At 41.8% G+C, this 26,105-nt stretch overlaps 2 protein-coding genes across 4 annotated transcripts in view; one reads left to right on the top strand and one right to left on the bottom strand.

Moving 5' to 3' along the window:
* The window catches only part of PIP5K1B (phosphatidylinositol-4-phosphate 5-kinase type 1 beta), a 96,872-nt gene extending 85,741 nt beyond the window's left edge, over positions 1-11,131 (bottom strand). The window contains exons 1-3 of one of the 3 annotated variants that reach the window (XM_054651795.2): positions 10,897-11,131; positions 6,934-7,068; positions 6,336-6,431 (exon numbers count right to left, since the gene is read on the bottom strand). The gene's annotated coding sequence lies outside the window, so the exon portion shown is untranslated. The remainder of the gene's footprint in view (positions 1-6,335; positions 6,432-6,933; positions 7,069-10,896) is intronic. The other 2 variants (XM_054651791.2, XM_077171040.1) reach the window with 2 other exon arrangements.
* Positions 11,132-11,217: 86 nt separating this feature from the next.
* Positions 11,218-26,105, top strand: part of LOC129132794 (long-chain fatty acid transport protein 6-like) — a 64,309-nt gene continuing 49,421 nt past the window's right edge. Inside the window, exon 1 of the mRNA XM_077171039.1 lies at positions 11,218-11,347. The gene's annotated coding sequence lies outside the window, so the exon portion shown is untranslated. The remainder of the gene's footprint in view (positions 11,348-26,105) is intronic.

Genomic DNA, 26,105 nt, shown 5'->3' with positions numbered 1-26,105 from the left:
CCATAGCAAGCAGAGTATCTATTAAAATTAGGAGTCAGATAAGCGCAAGTCACAGATTCCCCTTTAGAAACAAGCCTGTAAAGAAAAGTCAGAATACTAATCAGCAAAGCAATATAATTTAGTGACTTACTGGGTTGCAACTGAAAAGAGGAAGTGAATTGATCAGTTCAGCTCTTAGCAGAATGCAATGATCTCAAGCTGGGAACCAGTAACTCTGACGAGTAGTTTCAAATACATTTCCTCTTTTATCCCGAAGCTTTGCATGTTCACTTTTGTTAATAACAGCACAACAGGAAGGCCTCTGCTCACATAGTTATAACAATAATAACAGCCTGGTCTGTTGAGGTAAGAAGGAAAAAATGAAGGAAACATTGCCCTCATTGCAGCCTGTATGTGCTGTAGATGACTCAAAGTATTCATCTGCTGCTCAAAGCTTCTAGTTTTGCTACTCTGCTATAGAGAGGCAGTCAAATAACACAGACAATCCTAGATGGGGTCTGCCTGTTAGTAGTAATACTTCAGACTCCGACATAAGTGTATGAAAAACACAACAAAAGTCTCACCTAGATAGACACCAACACACAACAAAACCCAGTATGTTCTCTGGCAGGACAGAAACCTAGAGAAAGAGAAGCAACCTTGCAAACACTAAACATAGGCCTGGGGCAACCATACAAAACACCTAGTTCTGCTAGACATTCATATGTTTCTCGGCTATTTTGCATGAGAACACCACAGTACTGAATCTGCTCTTTCAGATGCAGACAATTAAAATATTTCTCCATGGACAGGTCAAAATTAGTTGCCCGTGTTCTACATAACTCCCGACAGAGAGCTTGGGACTGCACAGAGATGACAGTTTACAATACTCCAAGACTTAATTAAAAGCTTTGCAGGCTAACAAGTAGGACACTCCTCCTACTGTTGGAATCTTTTTTTGTCTTCAGAAACTTAAGCATAAGACTTTGAATAAGAAATATATTTAAAATGAAAAGCAGTATGTGAGCCATCTTAACCTAAATATTTATGGTTATAAACTACTCAAGAAATTTTGTATTCAGATGGTCAATTAAGACCATCTTCTGATTGGATGGATTGTTTTATTGAAGAGGTCTCAAACTCCTCCTTCTCATTATCAACGCTAAAATTTTGCATTGTTTTGTCTAGTAATATCAGAATATTAGAAGATCTGTTAAAATTATACAGGTATTTGTGCTTCAATTTTAGGTAATTTTAATATCTTAGATTCCATTATTTGCACCCCATATAGTAACCTTTTGTGTGTTCTTCTGCCTAGAAAACAGACACATCTTTAAGAATGCCACCTCTGCCTTCTGCATGCACTAAGAATCGTCACCCTGACAGGCCTGAAGATTAAAGTAGTCTCAGAAGCACCACATCTGCTTATATGCTAGCAGCACCACAAATTTCTGCAGAAGTCTAACAATCACAGGAAATGTGATCAGAAAGACTATGACCCTTTCTCATCCACATTCCCAGTGGAAAAAACTATTTCTAGTGGAAAGACCAGCAAAGCCTCTAAGCAAAGTAAGTTTCCAATTCAGATTTCTATTGCCCTTGAGAAATACACAATAATGCTCTTTCCATTGCTGTATTTAAGAGTCCTACTACAGCAATCTATGAATAGCTGGCAAAAAAGTTTGTAGTGTAAACAAAAACTGATAACATTAAACATACAAGTATCATTATTTAACAAGATGACTTTGTTACATCATCATGTTTGTACTAAAAACAAAACCAGAAACTGTGGACTCCCATGAGAAGATTTACTGTTTTCTAGCCAGAAAGCTCTTCACAATACTTCCTTTGTTTTCATGTTGAACAAAGTGACTAAACTTGGTGGAAATCTCTTCCCTCTCAGGAGCTTCCATTACAACTTGGAATGTGAAAGTTTCTTTTCCTCAAAGTTGAGTGAGATGAAAAGAGCTAAAGTACCAGTCCCTCAAAGGCTTCTCTGTGTGCCGGCCTTCATGCAGACATGTATGACTGTCTCATACCTTATACAGATACCACACTGACTTCCACATCACTCAAACTCAAGCAAAGACATGAGTTTTGGCAGAAGCCATGAACGCAATTTTGTCATAGGGTGCACTCCTTCATGCAAGATAAGACACATGAGCCTTCTTTGCAGGCAACTTGTTTAACCATAGAAACACCACTGAATCTCTCTGCAGCCTGGTGACCAGGAGCTGGGTCAGCTGAGTAAGAGGCAATCTCCACACCAGACCATCCCCTCTCCTCAGTGAAGAATCTCACATTAAACATATCACAAAGAAATACAGAGATCCCAATCAGCACCCGCAGGTGTGGATCTGCTGATAATGCATTGCACAATGAAGACAGTAAAAGTACTGTCTGTACCTTGACTCATACTCCAAAAGACTACACTGCATGGCAACCTTTCTTACAGCCTAGAAGGCAATTTTCACCCCTCCATCCTCAGATAAATCACTCCCAATATGGTCAGTCAACATACTAGGGAGAAAAGGCTGAATAGGACTATATATTTTCTTAGCAGTGTTTTGCCAGAATTATGCATACAGAAATATTTGTCTGTTCAGACAAATCAGTAACAAGTCTTCTCAAATTTGTAAAACCCTAGAGGAAGAGAGACACCAAAGACAAAGGATTACAACACAGCTGACTCATCCCTTGACAGAGCTTTGAATGTCAATTTTGACACTAAAGTAACTAAGTAATACAGTGATCGAAAAAACTTAACTCAGACAGCACTAATGAAAATGAAGTTCAGTGTTCTTGTCTGAGATAGTTTTGATCCTGTGTAGTGCTCCCTGCCAGACTCAACATGGCCATGACCTCGATGGCCACTGCATTACTCCTGTCAAAAAGCTCTTACAACACATTAAGACCAAGACTTAAATTAGGTATAAAAAGGGAGAGCATCTGCAGACACCAGAAAATTATCTTAGCAGTAACCAGGATATCCCAGAATTTTACCATTTAGCTCAATCATACTTTGAAGATTTTCAGTATAGCTCTAATAGGAGCCCCACAAATTTCTCAACTCCCTTTTAATAATGCAGTTTTACATATTGGGTTAGAGAAGGTACATAGCCATCAAGACTGTTCTTTTGACCCAAAATAAATATTTTCAATTATCTTCTAATTGGAGATAGACAGAACTGGTAGCTGCAGTGGATTTTTACACTACCCAAATAAAAAACTGGCTTCTTCCAAATTTTCTGGCTCACAAGTGTTTAAAATGTTTTACCAGCAACTGAGTTCACTTGGGTAAGAAAAAGACAAACAAAAAGCCCACATTTCCCAAATTTTGTAAGCCAGTAGATTACAAACTTCCCTCCAAATCACTAAGAGATCAGCAGAAATCTTCAGAAAACCAACTAAAGGTCATTTGACATATAGCCCGTGGCCCTGTTACTGCCATTAGTAAGGAGAAAACCACAGTTTGAGATCTGCTATCTCATTCAGTTATGCCTCTTCATGAACTGAAAAAAAAAAAAAAAGATTTGGGGAAGAAACAACAGTTTGTAATGAATCCAAGAGTAAACATTTACTGGCTCTCATGGACCAGTGGCTAATGGCAGGAGACTTCACAAGATTTTCCATAACTAAATGGCAATGCCATTCTAGCACTGGGAAACTTTTCTACACATGCCAGTCAGCAAGAGCTGCTGACACAGACCAGAGGCCAGCACAGGCTGCCAGCCTCAGTACAGACCTGGGACTACCATCAGGCTGCTGCTGCTGGTATGTCCCTGCTCCCCCAGCTGCTGCTGTTGGGAATAGCTACACTGAGACCTGGAGAGTGACGGGCACACCCCGCCAACAATTAATCACAGAATCGTAGAATGGTTTGAATCGAAAGCATTCTTAAACATTATCTAGCTATAGCCCCACTAGCCACAGGCAGACCAGGTACACCTTCACCAGACTAGGTTTCTCAATGCCCCATCCAAGCTGGCCTTGAACACTTTCAGGGACAAAAATTTTCCACTATTTCTCTGAACAACCTGTTCCCGAGTCTCATCACCCTCAAAGTACAGAATTTATTTGTAATATCTAATCTAAACCTATCCTCTTCAGTTTAAAGCCATTCCCCATTGTCGTATCACTAAATGACCTCGTCAAGAGTCCCTCACCAACACTCCTACCCCCTTTAGGTATTGGAAGGCTGGTCTAAGGTCTCCCCAGAACCTTCTCTTTTTCAGGCTGAACATCCCCAGCTTGCTCAGCCTGTCTTCACAGGAGAGTTGTTCCAGCTGTTCCACATCATCTTCATGGCCCTCCTCACGACTCTCTCCAACAGGTCCATTTCCTTCCTGTGCTGGGACAAAGAGCTGGATGCAGCCCTGCAGCTGGAGTCTCACCAGAGCAGAGCAGAGGGGCAGTACCCCCTCCACTGCCCTGCTGCCCACGCTGCTTTGGATGCAGCCCAGGATGTGGCTGGGTCTCCAGGCTGCACGTGCACATTGCCCAGCCATGTCCAGCCTCTCATCAACCAGCAACCCCAAGTCTTCTACACATGGCTGCTCTTTATCCATTCTTCTCCCAACCTGTATCTGTGCTTGGAATTGACACAACCTTCATGCAGGACCTACATGAGATCCACATAAGACTCTCAAGCCTGTCACAGTCCACTGGATGCCATCCCTGCCCTCCCGCACATTGACACCGCACAGTTTGGTGTTTTCAGCACATCTGCTGAGGGTGCACTCCATCCCATGGTCCCTGTCACCAACAAAGCTGTTAAATATCTCTGCTCACAATACCAGCCCCTGAGGACACCACTCACCACTGCCCTCCACTTGGACATTGAGCTATTGACCCCAACTCTTTGAGTGTGATCATCCAGCCAATTCCTTATCCAACAAGCTGTCCACCTGCCAAACCCATGTCTCTTCAGTTTAGAGACAAGGAACAGTGTCAATGTTTTGTGTAAGTCCAGGTAGGTGGTGTCAGCTGCTCCTAACTACCAACTCTATAACCCTGTTATAGAAAACCATCAAATTTTTCAGGCACAGTTTGCCCTTACAGAAGCCATGTTGGCTGGCACCAAACATATCTTTATTTACTATGCACCAGAGCACATTTCCAGGAGGATCTATGTCCTAATTTTGCTAGGCACATGATTGGCCTGTAGCTCCCCTGTAGTTAAGCCATCATCTAGCCACATGGATGTATCCTCTGCCATTTAGCTGATTCACACTGGTACTCAGGCCAAGAACTTCTTGTGAAAACAAACTCACCAGGAGAAAGAAAGCAAATTACTTTCCCAGATAGCAAAGAATGGGAATCTCTTCACACAGGGCAAGGAGAATCCAGTCCATTCACTCCCTTGGCATGCACTAATCTGACCATGGGCTTTGCTACAGAGTAGTAAAAGTAGCTAATTTTGCTACAAAGTAGCAGCAACAAGAGGAAAAACCGCCAGTGGGCATAGAAAGTGAGATTTAGGCCGGGGACAAGGCAACACCAAACTGTTAAAACCAAGCAACAAGTTCCTCTCTCTTGACTAGATCAAATGAACACCAACAGCAATTTCACACACTCAGTCATCTTCTCAAGAGCAAGAGAAACTATCAGGTCTCAGTTTATCAATTCCACTCCTCTTAGGCCTGTCGCCTGCCATTTACACTCCCCCGCCGCACAGCCCCACAAATGCAGGTAGAACCTGCAAATTGCCCCAGCTAAAGAGCCAGTTGAAAGACAGCTGCCCTTCACACTGGTTTCTTTTGTTCTTGCAAAGCTATTTTTAATTCAGATCCGTTCAGTGATCCGATATTATCACAAGGCCTTATCAACAGTTGTGCAACCACAGCCCAAAAAGTGGCAAACTGCCATAACAGTTGTAGCATTTTTAGTCAGCTTTGGTGCTGAAGGCAACATCTCATTAAACTGCACTGTTCACCAAGCTGTAATCTTAAATGGCAGCAGTTTTCTCCAGTTCAATGGCACAGTAAACTAAGTTTCTGAAGCTGTTAACAAGGCTTAATAACTGTCAACTAATGCAAATTGCACCAAGATTTCTATTGTGGAAGGATATTGATTTTAAGTATTTGTGCAATCAAAGGATCTTTGTATTTGTGTTCATAATGCATAATATAATTGTGGTCATAAACTAAAAGCTCCACAAAAGGACATAGAGATAGACTTTTCAATTTATATTTTCCCGTGCCAAAATACTGCCAAATTCTAAGTTTGCACAAAGATAAAAGGTGCCAAGTGGAACCTGATTCCAGAAGCCTGATAGTTTTGTTTTTTTTCATAGGATGAGTTTCATGATTCACAGTGAAATGGTCTCCTTTAGAAGAGAATAAAAATCATCTTACCAACACTGGGTCTTGATCTGCAGTCACACATTTCTTATACAACACTGAATGAATCTTTCAGCTCCTGTGTCTCAGCTCCAGGGTCTGTTGTCTGATCTTAAAGAGACATTTTAAAAGGTACATCACTATCTATAGAATTTAAAATACTGCAGTTACAAGCACCACATAAAAAAACAGAGGGTACCAAGCAGGAGGTGGGCCAGGTGGCACGCAATCACAAAATACATGAATCTTGAGCTAAAACAGCAATAAAAATGAGCACAGTTAATAAAATGGCCATCATCCAGCACCTGCTTTACTAGACAGAAGTATCCTATGACTATGCAAATGCACAGCATCACAAAAAATTTCCAAGTAACTTAGTTTTTTTTATTATGATGCAGATCATAGCTGTGACACTCTGAAGCAACTATTGTGAGCTTACTCTTACTTAAAAATTTCATATTTCAAAATACAAAACACAAGCACATCTAGACAGCAGTGAAAATAAACAATGCACTTGCAACACTTGCAACTTCCTCCTGCTTCACTGATGACAAATAAAACAGACCAGCTTTACTGAAAGGAGGAAATAGCAATAAATAGTTGTAAATTGTACCTTGCAACAGGTTGATATGGTTTTCCAGTCACTACTGGAGAACGAAGAAGGAACGTAAAAAAATGGAATTTCCAGTTCACTGAAGGAGGACTTCAAGTTTCTTGCTCACGTGCGAGGAGAAAAGGTCTTTTGGAACTGTAAAAATGTGAAGAATAACACAACACACGTGACCACATAACCACAACAGGAACCTGCAGCAAATTACATACTTGATCTATTTGAGGAAAATAAAATTCAGAGTATCAGTGGTGACAATATTACAAATACTGACAGTACAAAACTGATTCAAATACAAATTACACTTAGAGAAGGAATGGTCAAAACTGTACCTAGCACTGCATGGCAGGATGCCCAGCAAAGAAGACGTGAAGACAATGATCCCAATTCCCACTTGCTACGCCAGCGAAGACTTAACTTGAAAAAGCATTCCATTGCAGTTAACTTGTGTAGAGCTTGCTATTATCTAATATGGGGTTTTAATCAATAAAACACATATCCAACTGCTCATCAATATACTCCTAAATGCACATTTTATTTTGCCTGATCATTGAAGTTTGCTTTTTACCTTCTACAATATATAAATTTCAAATATGGCATCACATAACTACAAGCACTAGAATCATAGAATCATTTAGGTTGGAAAAGATACTTAGGGTCATAGCTGTTAGCCTGACTGTGCCAGGTCCACCACTGGTCCATGTCTACCCATCTTTTGAATGTGTCCAGGCATGATGATTCAGCTACTCCCCTGGGCACTCCTCTCCAACGTCTGACCACCCTTCCCATGAAGAAATTTTTCCTAATACCTTATCTAAACCTTCCTTAGTGCAGCTTAAGGCCTTTTCCTCTTGCCCAATTGTTACCTGGGAGAGTAGAATGACCCCTACTTAGCTACATCCTACTTTCAGCCTCCCTTGCACTCCCCTGATCCTCCTTTTCTCCAGACTGAACAACCCCACCTCCCTCAACCACTTCTCACAGGGCTTGTGCTCCAGACCTTTCCCCAGCTCCACTGCTCTTCTGTGGACACCCTCCAGCATCTCAACATCTGTCCTGCAGTGAGGGGCCCAGAACCAAGCACAGGATTTGAGGTGTGGCCTCACCACTGCTGAGTAGAGGAGGACAATCCCTGCCCTGGTCTTGCTGGCCACACTATTGTTGGTACAGGCCAGGATGCCAGGAGCCTTCTTGGCCTCCCAGACACACACTGGCTCATGTTCAGCTGTTGTTGACCAGCATCTCCAGGCCCTTTTCCATTGGGCCTCTTTCCAGCCATTCTGCACCAGCCTGTAGCACTCAATGGAGCTGTTGTGACCCAAGTGCAGGACCTGGTATGGCACGTTGAGCCTCATACCCCTGCCTTGCCCACCAATCCAGCCTGTCCAGATCCCTCTGCAGAACCTTCCTACCTTCAAGCCGATCAAAACTCCTGCCCCACTTGGTGTTGCCTGCAAACTTACTGAGGGTATACTCAATCCTCTCATCCAGATCACCAATAAAAACCTTAAAAATTGACTGAGCTCTGGGAAACATCTCTTGTGATCAGCCACCAGCTGGATGTAATTCCATTTACCACCACTGTCTGAGCCTGGACATCAAGCCAGTAGTTTTAACCAGCAGAGAGGGCAGCTGGAAAAGCCATGGGTTGCCAGCTTCTCCAGGAGAATGCTGTGGGAGACAGTACCAAAGGCTTCAGTAAAGTCCAGGTAGCCTACATCCATAGCCTTTCCCTTATCCACTAAGCAGGTTACCTCCTCACAGGAGGTGGTCACATAACAAAAGCAATCACACTGCAACACCAACAAGTACACATTCTTCAATCACTGTGTAAGACAAACCTTTAGGCAGGCTCTCAGCAATTGCTAGCACAGCACTGTATTGTGCAGGGTGGTGAAAAGGGCATAGAAGCTGTGCCAGCCCTTATCTACCCTTAAAACCAAATGTGAGCTGGGGGGAAAGGGGGAGGCAGTGCCTTGTAACCAGCTGCCCAAGGAAAGGTTGTTGCCAGTTTCTACTCCAAAGTAGCCAAGAATGCTAACGCACCTAACGTGCCTTGGTTACACAGAATATAAACACACTGATTAGGTACAGTATGTTCAGGACTGGAAGAATCAGTTAGCACACTTTCAACAGCACATGGAGCACATTACATGACCACAGAGAAAGCAGTTTTTATAGTTTCTAGCCCATTCTACTGGTGTCAAAAGTAAAAGAAAAAAATCTTTTAGCTCCCTACAGGCTAGACAAGAAAGAGAGAAATCAACACCATTCCACAAACACACCCTATTAGAGTAAAACATGTGACCAAATGCTTATTCTTAGGCACACGTTTCAATTCTTCCAATATCAAGAATATCCAAACATATAATGAAAGACACCCTTTAACTATCGCCCAATGAATTTGGAGAAAGAAACCTCCTGTTGCTTGCAATGGCTTAAGGATTGATTCCCAGACTTAGAATTATTTTCAACTCCTTGTTTTATCTAATTGCAGGAAGGGAAAAATCAAGGAAAGAATGTAATGCAGTAAAATAAAAATAGTTAGGAGGAACATATTTACGGTCCTGTTTTATTTTCACCCAATAAATTATTTATTAGACTGATCTTTAAAAGCAAAAGAGATTTGAATAATTGTGTTAAATTTTGGTTTTTCTGAATCAGTTTTGAAATGGCTGTAAGCAAAAAACCCAATAGATTATGGAGAGGAAAAAATATTTGGGTGGAGAAAGAGGTGACCAATTAAGTATTATTATAGGTTTTGGAAGAGTCAGAGTAACAACTACATTAGGCATTCATCAGAACATGTATTCTCCACTTTGAAGATGGAAGAATTTTGAGACACGATTTAATGAACTTCATTATAAGCATCTCAACAGTAATAAACCATGAGATAAACATCCTATAAATTTACATTGCTACATAAAAAAGTCCAGTGGGTGCTACAATACACATTCATAAATTTCAGAACTGTCAATTCTCCTTAGGTTCATTTTAAGAAGAATTTCTATGGTTTTAACATTGACCTAAGCCCTCTTCACCTTACATTATCCAAATGTTAGTGTCAAATCATCTACACAAATACACGACTCTCTAACAAAATAAAAGGAACAAGCTCTCTGTTTCTTCACCTTAAGCAATATCCTTTCAGAAGTAATACGAAGCAAGTCTATTTACATTTCCTCAGGGAAAGATAACAACACCAACACCAAGTTTCCCTAAAGTAATAGTATGTACCATAGCTTAGCTTTTAAGAGGCAGCATTAAAGAGAAAAGAGGGAGGCAGAGGATAACCCAAAAACCTATGATCACCTAAGCAGGGTGTTGGAGAGATTGCTACTTTACAGAAGACACTTTATGGTACTAACACGTAAGTTTACTAATTAAGGACCTTCCTGCTATCGGGCTCTATTCAGCAAAACCAGCCTCTTGTGCAGAGAAGTCCCAGTCCAGCCCCAGTCTCCCTCCAGCGCCCAGCCGGACCTCCACGGGGATCGCTGCGTGCACCTGGAAAAGCCCGTTTAGCTGCAGCAGAGTCCAATCCCGAAATGGCCAGCGCCTTAGGCACGCAGGAACCCACCTCCCACCGTTCCCCCACATGCTGCTGGGTGCTCTTTTTCCTTAAAGTGCTTCAACCCCACAATTAAGAGACTTAAAAGTCCGTGGAAGTTTACAGACAAATCTCCCCCCTCCCAAAACGAAGACAGACAGACCGACAGACACACACACACACGCACATATACATACACAGCACAGGAACGAGACACGCTTTCCGCCGGTCCCTCAGGGCCCGGGTGCCGGCGGGGCTCCCGGCGGGGACAGGGACCCGCCGCCCCCGGCGCGGCTCAGCACTTGCCCCAGCCCGGCTCGGGGGCCCCGCCGGTCTCCGCCCTGCGCCGCCCGCCTTCCCCCAGCCCTTCTCCCTGCAGCCGAACTGGACAGCAATAAAAACATAATCAGACTAACCCGGAGAGCCCGCGCCGCAGTCCCCGGGCACGCCGCGCCCGCCCGTCCGTCCGCAGCCGGGGACACACGGCGGGGCAGGGCAGGGCAGGGCAGGGCAGGGCAAGCTCCGCTCTGCCCGCGGCCAGACCGGGACGGGCACCGCTCCTGCGGGGCGGCCCCTCGCAGCCCGGCGCCCCGCCGAGCACCCGAGGCCGGAGAGGGCACCGAGCTGCCGCCCCCGGCGCTGCCGGCCGGCACTGCCGCGCTCGCTCACCTCCAGCGCAGAAGACGGCGGGAGGCGGGGCCGCGGCACGGCTCCTCCCACCATCAGCTCCTCCCTCCCGCCCGTGCCGGGGCCCGGCGGCGGGACCGCTCGGTGGGCGTCTGGCCAGGCCTCCCCGCCCGGGCCCCGGACACTTCCCCTCGCCCTACGGATGAGGGCGCTCTGGGAGCTCTTTACGGCACGGTCCGGGTGAGCAGCTGGGCTCTGTGGTCCCAGGTCCGCGGGAGACGCGTTTGGAGGGGCTGTGAGGGCTGCGCGCCGCTCTGAGGCCGTGCGAGGCTGCGGTGCTGCACCGAGAGTGACGGCCCCTGTTGGCCTCTTTGTGACAGGGGGCTCTGGCTCCACTGCTCACACTAAGAAGTTTCTCCCTGACTAAATTTCCTCTCTTTCAATTTGTACTCATTAGTCTTCGTCTTAGCTCTCTCTTCATGACCAAGAGTTCATCTCCAGCTTCCCTGAAGGCCCCCTTCAGATACTGGAAGGTTGCTATGGAATCTCCATGCAACCTTCTCTCTTGCAGGCTGAGCAGCTCGAGCTTTCTCAGCATGTCTTAGCCCCTGTTCTCAACCCCTGTTCAGGGCTGAGCCTTTCGGCCTGGACCAGAGGTCAGGATCAGAGGAGCAGGTCACCTTCCTTGCCTCTCATTTTGTTTCTCCTCATTTGTCACATTTGAGCTCCGAATTCTGTGTCTCATATAAAACTGCTTTCTGGGCCAGCCACCAGCAGACATGTGCCCTGATCAGGACCACTGGCATCATCCACCTGGTCATTCTTATCCATGCAGAGAATGCAAAAATTCCAGATTGTTAGTTCCCCCAACATGTACTTTCCATATTAAGTTTTTCAGGCCTCAGGAAAAAACTGGGGGGGGGGGGGGGGGGGGGGGAAGAATTGAGGAGGACAGTGAGGAAGGCTATAAATCAGTGTAAATGAATGACTGTGGAAAGGAAGCTGTGAGAAAAAATGTGCAAAGATTTCCTGCTGATGAAAATGGGAGGTTACTGGGGCTTCATCTGCAACACTGCTGCATGCAAGAAAATGTCACTCCTACAGGGCCCTGGGCCCTTCTCAGGGAGCAGAGTGCTGGAGCTGAATTCCTGCTGTGTGAAGCAAGGCTGCACAGTTGACTGCCTGCTTGCTGCTTGAGAATGGTTAAGAACTGTAAGCTGCTCAAGACCTTTTTGCTCCTGGTAGAATGGACTACTCCCAAGCTACACAACATGAGTGCATAATAGCTCTGCATTTATAGCTGTAATTGCTGATATCGGACAGGCTGACTCATGCACATTGAATTCCAAGTGCAGAAGGAACTATTGTGTGCCCGTGTGTGTTAAAAGAAGAAATAACACCGCATTTCAATGTTCTGCTTCCATTTTTCTTCCATTTTGTTTAAGGTCCTTACTTCACTCCAGTTTTTATCTTCCATGATATTTATAAAACAACTTTGTCACATGTTTACTCAAACCTATGTGCAACAGTCGCACCACTTAGAGACTGTGGCTGCCCTAGGTCAGAGCCGCAAGAGAGATTCCTGGTAAACTAGCTTCATCCACTGATGCTTCAGTTTCTGCTTTTCACAGCAGTAGGAGTACAGTGGCTCATATACACTGCAGTCAGATGTGCCATCTGGCTCAGCTCTGAAACTTTAGAGTGGTTGGCATTTTGTTTAATGTATTCAGAATCTGCAGCTTTAACTAGCTTCAAATAGAAAAATGGAAGATGAGAATAATCTAATACTATCAAGACTTCTCAAAATTTCAGATTTTTAAAGTAAACTGCTTCATTGTTGTAGTGTGTTTTTATACTTTGTAATATTTTGAAGTAGTTTTGTTTTGTATCCCCTTATTTTTCCCAAATGGTTTATCCCAAACTGTACCCCCCTCCCTTTACCTGTGTTATCCCTCTCCCGGGATGACATCATCCCCAAACCCCCACCCTGGCTCTCTGTCAATCACTCAGCATCCCATCCCTCCATCCAGAAGTTTTGGTCCAAGTCGTCGAGTGATTAGCCAGAGGCTAGGAGTCAGCCCCCCAAGCCTTGCCCTATACGCTGTCCTATATGTCTATCCCCCAGTACCCATCCCTTAGGGTCACTCATTGGTTGGTGAAATGTTATCTACTTTTGGTTTCCACCTCCCTTTAAATATGACCTTGGCACATCTCCCGGGGCTCTCGGCAGGAGGGCCCTGAGGTGCAGGAGCTCCTTTGGGATCCTAATAAAATCTTGGATTGACCCCTGCTAAGAGTCGGCCCTTTCTCTTCCACCGATGTCTCTGGTGTCTCTTGTGCTGCACAGGCGGCCAGCCCACCCTCAGGGCACAGAGAGTGTCTCCCCGCCAGCCCAGGTGCCCTTAGCACTCTCGGGGCACACACAGACAGTGTCTCCCTGCCAGCCCAGGTGCCCTCAGCACCCTCGGGGCACACACAGACAGTGTCTCCCTGCCAGCCCAGGTGCCCTCAGCACCCTCGGGGCACACACAGAGAGTGTCTCCCTGCCAGCCCAGGTGCCCTCAGTACCCTCGGGGCACACACAGAGAGTGTTTCCCTGCCAGCCCAGGTGCCCCCTCAGTACCCTCGGGGCACACACAGAGAGTGTTTCCCTGCCAGCCCAGGTGCCCTCAGCACCCTCGGGGCACACACACAGAGTGTCTCCCTGCTGTCAGCCCAGGTGCCCTCAGCACCCTCGGGGCACACACAGAGAGTGTCTCCCTGCCAGCCCAGGTGCCCTCAGCACCCTCGGGGCACACACAGACAGTGTCTCCCTGCTGTCAGCCCAGGTGCCCTCAGCACCCTCGGGGCACACACAGACAGTGTCTCCCCGCTGTCGGCCATGTCGGGGTTGCCCCCCGGTGTCTGCCGACTCGGGACTGGCCCAGGGCTCCTGAGAGGCTCGCAGAGGGACCGAGACACTTCATATTATATTTCACCTAGGTGGGCAGGACTAAACTGTCTTACAGAACTCTTGCAGAGGAAGTTTTAAGAACTGCAGATAGTGGTGACACTGGTTATATATGACGAACAGGGAACACTGAGTCCCAGTCCCAGGCCCTGTTCCAAGAGTGAGCAGACCCCCTGACTACTCTACTTTTGAAAAAGCATCCTAAAGCAAGAGAAAATGTCTTCTTTCTTCTTTGTGCTGAACCAAACAAGTACCCAAACATTTTTTTTCCACTCCTGCATATACTCTCTAACGGTACTATAAGTAAACTCTCAGTAAATGACAAATAATGTATCTCATTTACCATGTTTTTCTTCTCACACTCCCAGGGTCTCCTCATAGTGCCCTGGGGTCTGCCAGCTATGTGCAGGTGTACAAAAATGAGACAGATGGGACTGGAGTTGCCACTAGTTGTGGTACTAGATTGCTTGTTACAATCTAATTTTCTACAATTATCATTTTAGTAGATTGCCCTCATCATGGTTTATGTCCAGCTGGTAACCAAGTGCAACTCACTCACTGTCCCTTGGGGTAGGAGGGGGGACAGAACCAGAAAAGTAAAAGTAAGAACACTTTGAGGTAAGGACAGTTTCATAGGTAAACCAAAAGCCATGCATGCAAGCAAAGCAAGACAAGAAATGCACTCATTTCCCATAGGCAGACAAGTGTTAAACAATCCCAGAAAAACAGGGCTTAGTCAGGTGTAACACTGACTTGGGAAGACAAACACCATCACACTCAATATCCCAGGTCCTTCCCCCTTCTTCCCCCGGCTTTATACACCATGGTATATTGAATCCCTTGGGTCAGTGGTCCCAACTGTGTCCCCTCCTAGCTTCTTGTGCACCCTGTTGGTGGGGTCCCCTGAGGAGCAATAAAGGTCTTGATGCTGTCTAAACGCTGCTCCGTGGTAACAAAAACATCCCTGAGTTATCAACACTTGTTTCCAGCACAAATCTAACTACTGTAAAGAACATTATCCCTTCCCCAGATAAAATTCCATACTGAATTCCATGTAATGCTGCTTATAGCATACAAGCTAGTGAGGTAACTGCAGAAAATCTGAAGCTTTAGGGGTAGTCAAACACATTTTTCTTTTTTGTATAATCACTATTCAATGGGATTGATGATGATGTTTATACAGAGGACATTTATGACATTCCATACCAATGTATTTATTCACAAAATATCTGAGATGGGAAAGCTACTATTATTTACTTTTATATATGTGTGATTGAAGGCATGTATTAACAATATACTGAAGTCAGTTTTAAGACTCATAGTTCTAGATCAAAAACGCTGTGGCAGAGTGATGATCTGGTATAAACACGTTTTTCGGGTTGAGTCTCTTTCAGACAATTCATAGGAATTAGTTTTATGCTGATGAGTTTTTTACTTTACAACTTACATTCTTGGTGGTGTGGGGAGAAGTCTAATTGTATGTCATGCCAACGCCAGAACAAGTTTATGCTACCAGGAGAGCCAGAGGTGCACAGCTCCACTGGATGAATTTTGATGAAACCATCAGTAGTTGCAGCTGGATCATTTTGCCAATGCAGAATATTTAAGATTTTTCTTACATCTTCACTTTGTCAAAACTTTTGCATAAGAATGGCAGTACAGAGTGCTCAGTCACTGCAGGATACTAAAGTTCTAGTTATCTCCACCAGAGGAGTGAGATCAGATAATCCAAGTAATTTTTTTGTCTTGCCATCCTTGCCATGCTGATCTGAGCTACTAACTGTGGAAGTTCAGAGTACAGAGTCCAGCATACACACAGATAATATTTTAGGCCCACATTGGTAATGTCATTTTTACTTTCCTTTGGTTTTACATATCTGGTAAGCATGAACCAATGTTTGAAGGAGTGTTATAAAATTACACTTAGGAAGATCTACTTTTTCAGACTTAAAAAAAAATAAAATTCAGAAACAATTTCTAGAAATCTGCAAATGCAGTAAGAGCTGCTGCTTAGAGTCTTCTGAGTAGCAGTGGGTAATGAAACCTTTTGCTTCAAAAGTCTCTCTCCAGAATATGACTTATGCAGGAGGTAAAATTTAGCATGCTGTTTCAAGACAGACAGTGATGTGTTAATTTGGTGAGATTTTTTTTCCCTATAAATGTAAAGAACTACAAAGACTTCTATTTCTTCTCTTAATTAAAATAAGCAATTTTCTTTACTATGTTTCTCTCTCACCACAAACAAGCAAGATATATTAAAAACCAAAACCACATAGTTTTCCACTTCTGCTGATTTGATCAGCTTATGAATACAATAAAAGGGTATATATTAAAATAATATTGAGCATGCTCATTAAGGATACATTTTAGAGGGGATTAAAAGTATTAGTTTCTTATATTTGTCTGGACATTTCCAAGGACAAGGAATATCCAAGGACATTTTCTCCTTTCTGTCTAGTAATTACAGATTTATATTATTACATACTATACGTCATATCAGAATGTCAGCACTAAGCCTGCGTTTTTTTGTTTACTGAAAACAAAGCAGGAGGCAAAGCCTTTTAAAATGGTCCTTAATGCTTTTAAGAGAACACACCTTATTTGATAGGGATTACTGAGACTTCTGATGACTGCTTTCAGGTGATAATGAATCTCTGGTAGCTAAGAACTGATTGCTTGTGCCAGCCTACCCTCCCACAGTTTTCTTTTTAATTTGCTTTTTTTTTACTCCACAAGCAATGTAGATAACTGAGCAGAACTAGGCACTCAGTTTTGCTGTAGAAATCAGAGAGCTCTTCATACAGCTGAGCCACAATCATTTAGACAACTTCTGTCTACAAGTTGACAAATCTATCATCCTGATCTCTTCTGTTGAGCAAAACTATCATCTTTTTACTGTTGGCATTATTATTCTAAACAGAACAGGTGTGCTTTTCTGAAAGACGGGAAACTGTTTCCTTCCGGAATCACTTTCTTCAGCTTTTGGTGCGACTAACATTACAACTAGATTCAGTATTTCTGGATTCCTCACTCATGACTCCATCATTTTAGCCACCTGCATATCCCTGCACTTGTGCTTAATGAACTTTATGAACAGTTCTGGAGTAAGCTGTATTTTTTCGATTTTTCTTGTAACTGTGAGGTTCCAGAGCATACTAACCACTTTCAGGCAGGACTTCTAGTCTGAGTGTTGCCATTATTTCCTGTTTTCCTGAAGAATATCACATAATCTAAGATAGGTTCACGAAGAAAATTGTATGTAAGACAAAAGAGGTTGTAAAAACTTTCTGAAGGTAAAAAAGAGAGAAGCATCTGCATAAGTTAAAATTCCAGCACTGCCAAATGGAGAGCATACAAACTTCTGGCAGTTAATTAGTTATGTTTTGCCACATGTTTGCTGGAAAACTGAACAGTGTTGAGCTCTCCTAGCTATCAAAAGCTAGATGACATTGGTTCTGTTTCCCAGCTCGGGGCATGCACCCGAAGTGATTGAATCACTAGAAATTCCTGTGGAATAAGAGTAACAGATAAATTCTAAACCAGTCCTTCATTTCCTGCTAGTTTCATTGCTTAGCGTACATAGATGCAAACTGGTTCAGAGAAAGGGAAGAGATAACTAAAATGTTAGAGTAAATGTTGTCTGAATGTTTTATTATTTTATTTATTATTTATTATTTTATCTGACTAGTCTTCTAGTTTCATGCTCTTTAAAGTAACAGTGTAATGACTGTAGAAATATCATTTTAGATGAAAGGATGATTTGAACTCACCTTTTTAAAAAAAATCAGATTTAAAATGATATTGCATTTATAAAGGTTTTACATGTTCACTAATTATACAGTCATTAATTCACAAAATTTGCATTATTTGGAGTATAAGAATTCTGCTTCATATCTGAAGTAATCTGGAAAATGGAATTTAGAATATGTGTTTGCATCTTTAAATTCTACTAAATGTATTATGATGCAAACCAACCAACCAACCAACCAACCAATGAAAAGCAGGTATTGGCCTGTAGCATGTACCCTGCAGACTTTGTCTGGTTTTTTTGGCTTTCTCCGTCTCAAAGTGGTGTTTTCTCTTAAAGGCAGTGAATTGAAGTATGGTGGTCTGAGTGCATGCTTCAGGTTTCTCTGAAAATGAAATATAAAACCCATTTTACTACCTAGCGGAGCAAGACTGTCTTTCAGGGAAATCAAATGCCAGTGCAAGATCTTCCATGTAGAGAAATGCTTTCTCCCATGCTTGGGATTCTACCCCCTCTGATAGTGAATCATTTGGTTTTAGTCTCTCAGTGCTGTTTTATGTTTTTCTATTTCAAGAGTATCTAATCTTTAGAGAAATATGTACTCAAGATTTATGTCAGAGAGCTTAATCATGACATGCAGTGCACTTTCAGTGGCTGTTAGCACCATTTAACTGATAAAATCCTGCTCTTGAGGTACACATGTATGTAAAGCTGTGCTTACATATATGGCAGAGAGGAAGAAAATTCAGTTTTAAGAGTATTCAGAAGTGGATTGCTCAGATACCAGTAAATTTTCTTACTATTTCAAAACATAAAAATGTTTTTGCAATTACATGCAAGTTCTATGGCACTTATTTCAGAAATACGTTCAAAGTGTGAGTCTTTATCAGTTAGTACCAGGACTAGAAAGTATTTCTTTATTCCCTGGCTAAACAGAAGTTCTAAACCGTGAGACATATCCTCCACTGGACAGAGGTAGAGACCAAGCCCACATGTATTTTTTCTTCCAGACACGTTCCTTTAGAGGTGCACAGAAACAGGGTCACAGTGTATTTCTATTGCTATATCACATCATCATATTGGAGAGCAAATGTTGGTACACTGTATTCCTGTGCTAAGGCTATCTCCTGTCTCTGTAGGCCAGCACTGTTGGTGCTGTGCAAATACACTGAAGGGAACTCTGGTGCCAGATACAGCAGAGTCACAGGCAGCTGAACCAGCCCAGGCCAAGGATGATCCTACACAGGTAGGGTTCCAAATGCCATGTCTCTCAGCACTACCTGTAAATCGTGATAATTACTTTGCTAACACTGCATGAGATGCTGTATTAGGCCTTGTGAGCAATCAAGTAAATGTTCTGTAGTTAGCAAGCTACTGCTTCTAAATCTGTGGAAAATGCTAAAAAAAAGGTGTTGGTAATTGTTTCCAGTCGCAAAAGAAAGAAAAAAATAATAAGCATAGCAGAACAGAGAGAACCAGAGGCATGTGAAATACGTTTGTAAGAATTCAGAATTCCTTCTCTGCCTCTGGATAAAACCGAGCATATTCAGGAAAATTTGTTTCAGAGTGTCTAAATCTTCTTTTTACTCCATCCATTGAAACTGTGTATCTGGAAAACATCTTGCTACTGTTCTATTATTCGGTGATCTCCGTGCATTCAGAACTTGGTGTTTAAACAGAAGACTGTCAAAGGTAATGGGACTAAAATGCTGAAAATGTGTCTCTATGCTAAAGTCATCAAAGAACTATGGATAAAATTTTGACTATATGTTCCTGAGTTGCACACATGACGTAATTGCTAGGTTTTACCATACTTCTGATTGGGATATCTCCTGAAAACACTGGAATGGGATTACGTTAGAACGTTAGATTATGTTTAGGTTATGTCAGAAAATTTTTTTCTCTTTAACCTGTTGCTTTTGCTGTAGATAATGGTATCATTTTAGACTGAACATTTCTGCTGAGCTTTTCCATGTAATCACTCTTTATTGGTATTCATATGCTATTTATGAACAACTTTTAGAGAAAAACATTGAAATGCAGAGAAAAGTTCAAATTTTGTTTCATTTACACTCATGACACTCTGTAGCCTAAAACTGAAGATGAATTTGAAAAAGTGGCCAGGAAAAATTAATGGCAAATAGGTCTGCATGTCTAAAAATCAGATGTCCTTCACCTGAAATCACCTGGCTATGAAAACACCTGCTCCATTTATTGAAAAAAAGAAAACAGGCTAGACTGACATTCTTGTTAGTGCTTTTGCTTTCCAAACTTAATTTGAGTTCTTCATTCACTAAAAGAAAGCTTGTCTTCATTTGGTGTGAATTATACCATTGGGAGAAAAGAGCAGCCAAAACAGTAAGAGAAAAAAGATTTTGAAGAAATCTGTAAAGAACAGAAACCCAGTTTCTTTCACCAATAGGTTTGTTGAATGTATTATACTTTCTTCAGCTAGACAGAACTAAAATAACAGAGCATTCTCAATTTTTACTGTCTTGGCTGTAGTAGGTAATCTTTTTGCTCTGATTTTCACCTTTCAAATCAGTATATCCTGTAAGTACATGTACAGTCTCAGCCAAATGAGAATTAAGGTATCCATGCATACCTCAGAGCAAGATTTTTTACTGCAGAAACTCTTTTCTAGTAAAGTGACTAACTGTCACTGAGTTTGTTAGCAAAGAATGGGCCATTTTCTTCTTCATACTAACATATGATGACTTTCAGTACCTAGATCATTGCACAGCCCCACTAACTCGCTGTGGATTTCTCACAGAAATAAGCACTAACCCCAGGCATGGGACTGCAGGAATACATCACACAATATTTATGATAATTTAGGAGGAATATGATTGTCGTTATGATAAAAAAGCCAGTATTATTAGCTATAATAATACTGCATAGCCAAGATCAATCCAAACTTTGCTCCTGAACTGCTGCCACTTTGCTAAAGCCTGAATTCATAAAAGAGCTTTTGTACATGACTAGTACAAAAAAAGTACCTTTTAATTGGGTTGAAGTCAGATTCCTATAGTGCACAAGGACACCTGAATTCTAGATTATAAGCAAGTACAGATCTCATAGCTGTATCATTTGTTTGGATAAATCACCAAAATCTTGAATATATTACCTATGGCTAGTGAGTCTGAGATAATGTTGGGCTTTTCATCATATGTGCCTGTAGACTCTTGAACTTTCTCTCTTAAGCTGTAACTGCTTTTATGAAATAAAAAATGGACTTGTAGAAATATAGTCTCTCAAAGATAAGCTTTATGGATTCATGTACCTTTTGCCTTTTCACAGAGTCACAAATGGGTCATATTGGTAAAGGCCACAGGGTGACATCTGGTCCGACCTCCCTGCTCAAGCAGGGGCATCCCAGAGCTCAAGGCATTGGATTGTGTCCAGACAGTTCTTAAATATGTCCATATGTCCAGGTTCTACAACCTCTCTGGTCAACCTGCTTCACTTTTCTTCTATGAAATTTTCAATTCTCTGTTAGGTTAAGAGTGTGCAAGTCTTTTTATTTCGCTTAAATTTCACAAACCATGTTGGTTGTGTGGGTGGAGCAGTAACAATGACTAAATGGGAAATATCCAAGGACTTTTTCACGGTGACTCCCTTCTTTGAAATTTGTACTTGGAAACAGTTCCTGTCAGTATTTCACTTTCTCTCTTTAAGTGGTAAAAATAACCAGAAGCAGAAATGCTTCTTACTTTCTCTATGGAAAAGGGTTTCTCAGCTTCCACGTAAGAAAATATTTACAAAATTTATCTTAAAAATTCTGCTGCTAAATGCCTGGCACTGTGTAAAATCTTTATTCATGCAAAAGGAGAACTTCCTTGCCTGGACAGCTGTGAAGTCAAGTAGCAATGATACAGCATGCATGTTTTTCCCAGACACAAGGAGACCCTGCAGTGAAACATCATAACCTAAAGCTCAACATTGCACAGCTTTCCATACATAGGATTGCTGAATTTGTAGTATTAATCCAAATTTATATGTGTGTATGTGTCTGTGTGTGTGTGGGTATATAAAATGATGTCACAACTGTTTGTTTGTTTGTTTGGGTTATAGATCATCATTTTCCTGTGATTTGGTGTTCATTCAAACAGAAAAATGTGTATTATGAATGATATGAAAATGAAAGATATTTGCCAGGTGATGAAAAGCAGAATGTGGAGTTGGGGGGCAAGGGGAGTTTCTGAAGTTGTAACTTAGTTCACTTTTTTCAGGCCAGTGTTTCCATAAACTGAAATTCCGAATTTGCTTCCTCTTAAATTGCTAACTGTTTAAATACTAGGTCTGGTTTGTTTGTTTTTTTCAGAGATGGATAACACATTTTCCTATCAGTTCTGTAGTGCCAAAGGCAACAGGAATCTAGTTTTTGTCATCTACAAATTTGCTACACTGTATTTCAGACCATCAGTTTCTCAGGAGATATTTTCAGATTATGTCAAATCATCATTTCAATTTCTGTTTCTTAAGGTACCAATGCCCTTGTTGCTATGATGGTTTCATGTTTGCAGTCAATGAGCTGATATTTATCCCTATGAAATGAAAGATCAAAAATAAGCCATATAAACTGTATTTGTTATAATGAACTTTTTCCACTGTGAACCCAGGTAGTAAATATTGAATGAGTTAGTATTCCCCCCCTAAAAAAACAAAACAAAAAAAACCCTAAAAAAACCCCACCAAACCCCTCCCCCACATGTTTAGGAAGTTTATTTGATGAAGTCTAGTCATTTCTTGGTGTTAGCAAATTAAACGATAGTCCATTAGCATAGGAAGTCAATAAAGTCTTATTGTAAACACTCAACTGAAGGTTAAAAAAATCACACAGGATAAGAATGTTGGCACAACCTTTTTCTTTAGGATTGTTTAGGATCAAAAGTAATTGCTGAAGTAAACAACATCTTGATTAGATTGTTTTGTTGACGTCTTTATTAGTTATTAGTTTTTGATGGACAGCAAGCTGTCCATGAGCAGCAGTGTGTCCTGGTGGCCAGGGGTGCATTGGGAAGAGCAGTGCCAGCAGGCTGGGGGAGGTGATCCTGCCCCTCTACTCAGCCCTGGTGAGGCACAACTGGAGTGCTGTGTCCAGTTCTGGGCTTCTCAGGACAAGAGGGACACAGAGCTGCTGGAGCTGGTCCAGTGGAGGTGACAAAGATGATGGGGGGACAGGAACATCTCTCCTGGGAGGAAAGGCTGAGGGAGCTGGGCCTGCTCAGCCTCGAGCAGAGATGACTGAGAGGGGACCTCATCAGTGTCTGTATCTGAAGGGAGAGTGTCAGTGGATGGATCCAGGCTCTGCTCAGCACTGCCAAGGGACAGGACAAAAAGCAACGGGCACAACTGACACACAGGAAGCTCCACCTGAACATGAGGAAGAGATTCTTTATTGTGCAGTGTCCAAGCACTGATTGAACAGAAGGGTTGTGGAGTCTCCCTCACCGGGGATATTCATTGAGTCTGGACACCATCCTGTGCCATGTGCTCTGGGATGACCCTGCTAGAGCAGGGAGGTCAGACCAGATGACCCCCTTTGGTCTCTTCCAACCTTATCCATTATGTGATTTTACTTCCACCATGATTGTGAAATTGCTATAATAATTTGTAAAACCCCATTCTTCAAAGTATGTTTGAATTGCATCACCATGTTAAATGAAAATACCCCTTTATCATACCCATAGTGCAATCTGACACATTTGAGTCAGCAATTTGGCAGGTAGAATGCTTTTGGTGACAGTTCCTATTAGGCATACTGAAAAATTCATTGAGAGTCAAGCTCAACAAAATCAGTGTGTTTCAAGTGTTTCAGGAAATATCTAAGGGATTATGACTGGAGAAATCGTTTGTGCAACAGCACTTACTGCAAGACAGAAATAACTTTTAAAAATAAACATTTAGAGGGATTGAAAAGCTTATTTTTCTCCTTGTGGATTTTTTGGGCCACTGGGGATTTGGTCATTCTATTGTTAAAACTGATAGCAAAATCCTCAATTATCTTGGTGGGATCAAACCCCAAAGAAAATAGATTTCTGTGAAAATACCAAACTCATTATGTAAATACAGCAAACATAAGTAGTGATAATCTTGATCTAGTTGGTTTTTTAATAGTAGCTAAGTATCTTTCCCAAGAGCTTTTTTGATCTCTTTGAGGCAAACCAGAGTCTCAAATGTAAAATCCAGCATATATCCTTATTATAGTTTGTCACAGCTGAAAGTCTTGAATGCAGAAATAAGAGCACTGATTACTATAATCTATACATCCATTTTCTTTCATCCCCGGTTCTCCTCTGTGAGTGATATTAGTCATCAAATAAGACTGACAACTAAACCTACAAGATTACTGTTTAATCCCTCAGCAAGTTTCCATTTGATACAATTTCAGAAAAAAAACTGGTGAACCTGAATTGTTGTTATTTGGTGTCTAGAACTAACTGGTTTTACACAGCCAGAAGCAGAATTATCTATTTATTCAGGTAAAAATAACATGTTAAATAGTCAGAGTACTGTGTACCTGCCACAGAGGTATCACCCTGAAGGATTTAAGTCTTCTGAGTAGTGAATTGATCATTTAAACTGAACAAAGGATTGGAAGTTTGCCGCTCAGCATCATAATAGGAAGAATCAGAATAAGCACAGCTAGCATTCATTCACATAGTGATCGAAAGCTGTTATTTATTAGGGATGCTTTTGAGCTACTGATACAGAAAGAAATTAATTCCCATTGCTAAACCCATGATGTCATTCCAACATTTCTGATTATTGGTGTTAAGAGGGAAGAGTTCAAGAGAATTCCACCTGAAAAGGGATGTGTGTATGTTGGGGAGAGACTTTTTTTAAAATCAGGAAAAGGAAAGACCATATACACAAACATGAAGCAGTTCGCACCTATGGATTTAACATTGAGAAAATCCTGAGAATATATGCAAACAGTGCTATAATTTTTAGTCTGTGCAAAATTATTTTTAATTGAACAACTGCTAATAAGGCTTAGGCTGCACAACTGAAGGAGCAGAATAATGCTTGCAATTGTTATTTCTAAATAATTCAACATCAGTAGTCACTTTCAGGGAACAGCCTTTATAGGAGCACTCAGAGTGTAGAAATGTCATCTAAATACAGTTAGAAAGGTTAGAAACACCATCATCCCCATATTGGCTCTGTCAATGCAGGAGTGATAAAAACACACAGCAAGCAGGAAACATGTTAAGAATTTACTAGGTGCAGCAACTGTTCTGTCAAAACTTCAGTTTCTCTTCAAGCTAAATACCCAGCTCCTTTTTAAAGGAAATGGTAATGAACAAATCACTTTTGCAGAGAAGTCACATGCAGTGTCACAACCAGTAAAACAGGCTCTTTGTCAAATCCCCTCATAAATCTCCTTCCTAAGAAGTTTACTTTTGCCCAAGTCCTCATCTGCACAAATTGTCTAAATAATCTTCGGGGAAGAAAGATGGGCTACATCCTCTCTTCATTAAGTGTCTAACTTTTAGACAGCCTTTCATGTCTTTAAATGGTCTAAAGAAGTGAGCTCAGACCACCCATTTATTCCTTAAGAAGCCCAGTTCTCTGTCATACGCTCCTATCACCTATCTGCAAGTCATATGTGAGATTTGGCCCCCAGACCACCTCTGAACTGCACTCAACATATGGCAAACCCTTTGACAAGGAACTCCTTTAGGCATAGTTTAAACTGCATGCACATAATTTTTTATTTCTTCTTCATCTTATAGAAAGAATTTGAAAGTTGAAGAGTTTTTCATAAGTAGTTATTTAAAATAGAGTGAAAGTAGCCATCTGTCTTGTTTCAGTTTTATCCTGTTGCCAAATTAACCCAGTTTTATGCTACTGGTTATAAATACTAGATAGAACTGTATAGCTAAAAGGGAATTTAACAGGGGAGATTAGGTAAATAAGAGAAAACATAGCAGTAAGACAAGTGAAAATGGATATAGAAGAAAAGACTGGGAGGCAGGAAGAGAAAGAAGGATAGGATAGGGAAAAAGAAAATGTGAAGAAGCGGTGTATTGTTGTTGCTATTTATAGCATAATGTAATTAACTATCCCATAACTCCCCATCTGCAGAGAAGCTAGAACTATTTCAGCCCACTTTTCATATCTCTACTACTTTGCAGATACTATTAAATTCAAATTAACATGACAAATGAAAAAAAACATTTATTTTGGAATGCCTAGACCTCACATATGACAAGCACAGTAGCTAGAGATGCAAATAAATTAAGAAAATTGAAAAGGAAAAAGAAAGGCTCGAGTAATTGCTGCCAATAATC

The sequence above is a fragment of the Agelaius phoeniceus genome, chromosome Z, assembly GCF_051311805.1.
Source record: "Agelaius phoeniceus isolate bAgePho1 chromosome Z, bAgePho1.hap1, whole genome shotgun sequence".
Lineage (NCBI taxonomy): Eukaryota > Metazoa > Chordata > Aves > Passeriformes > Icteridae > Agelaius > Agelaius phoeniceus.
The sequence above is the reverse complement of the archived record's forward strand: the minus strand, read 5'-3'. Positions and strand labels throughout refer to the sequence as shown.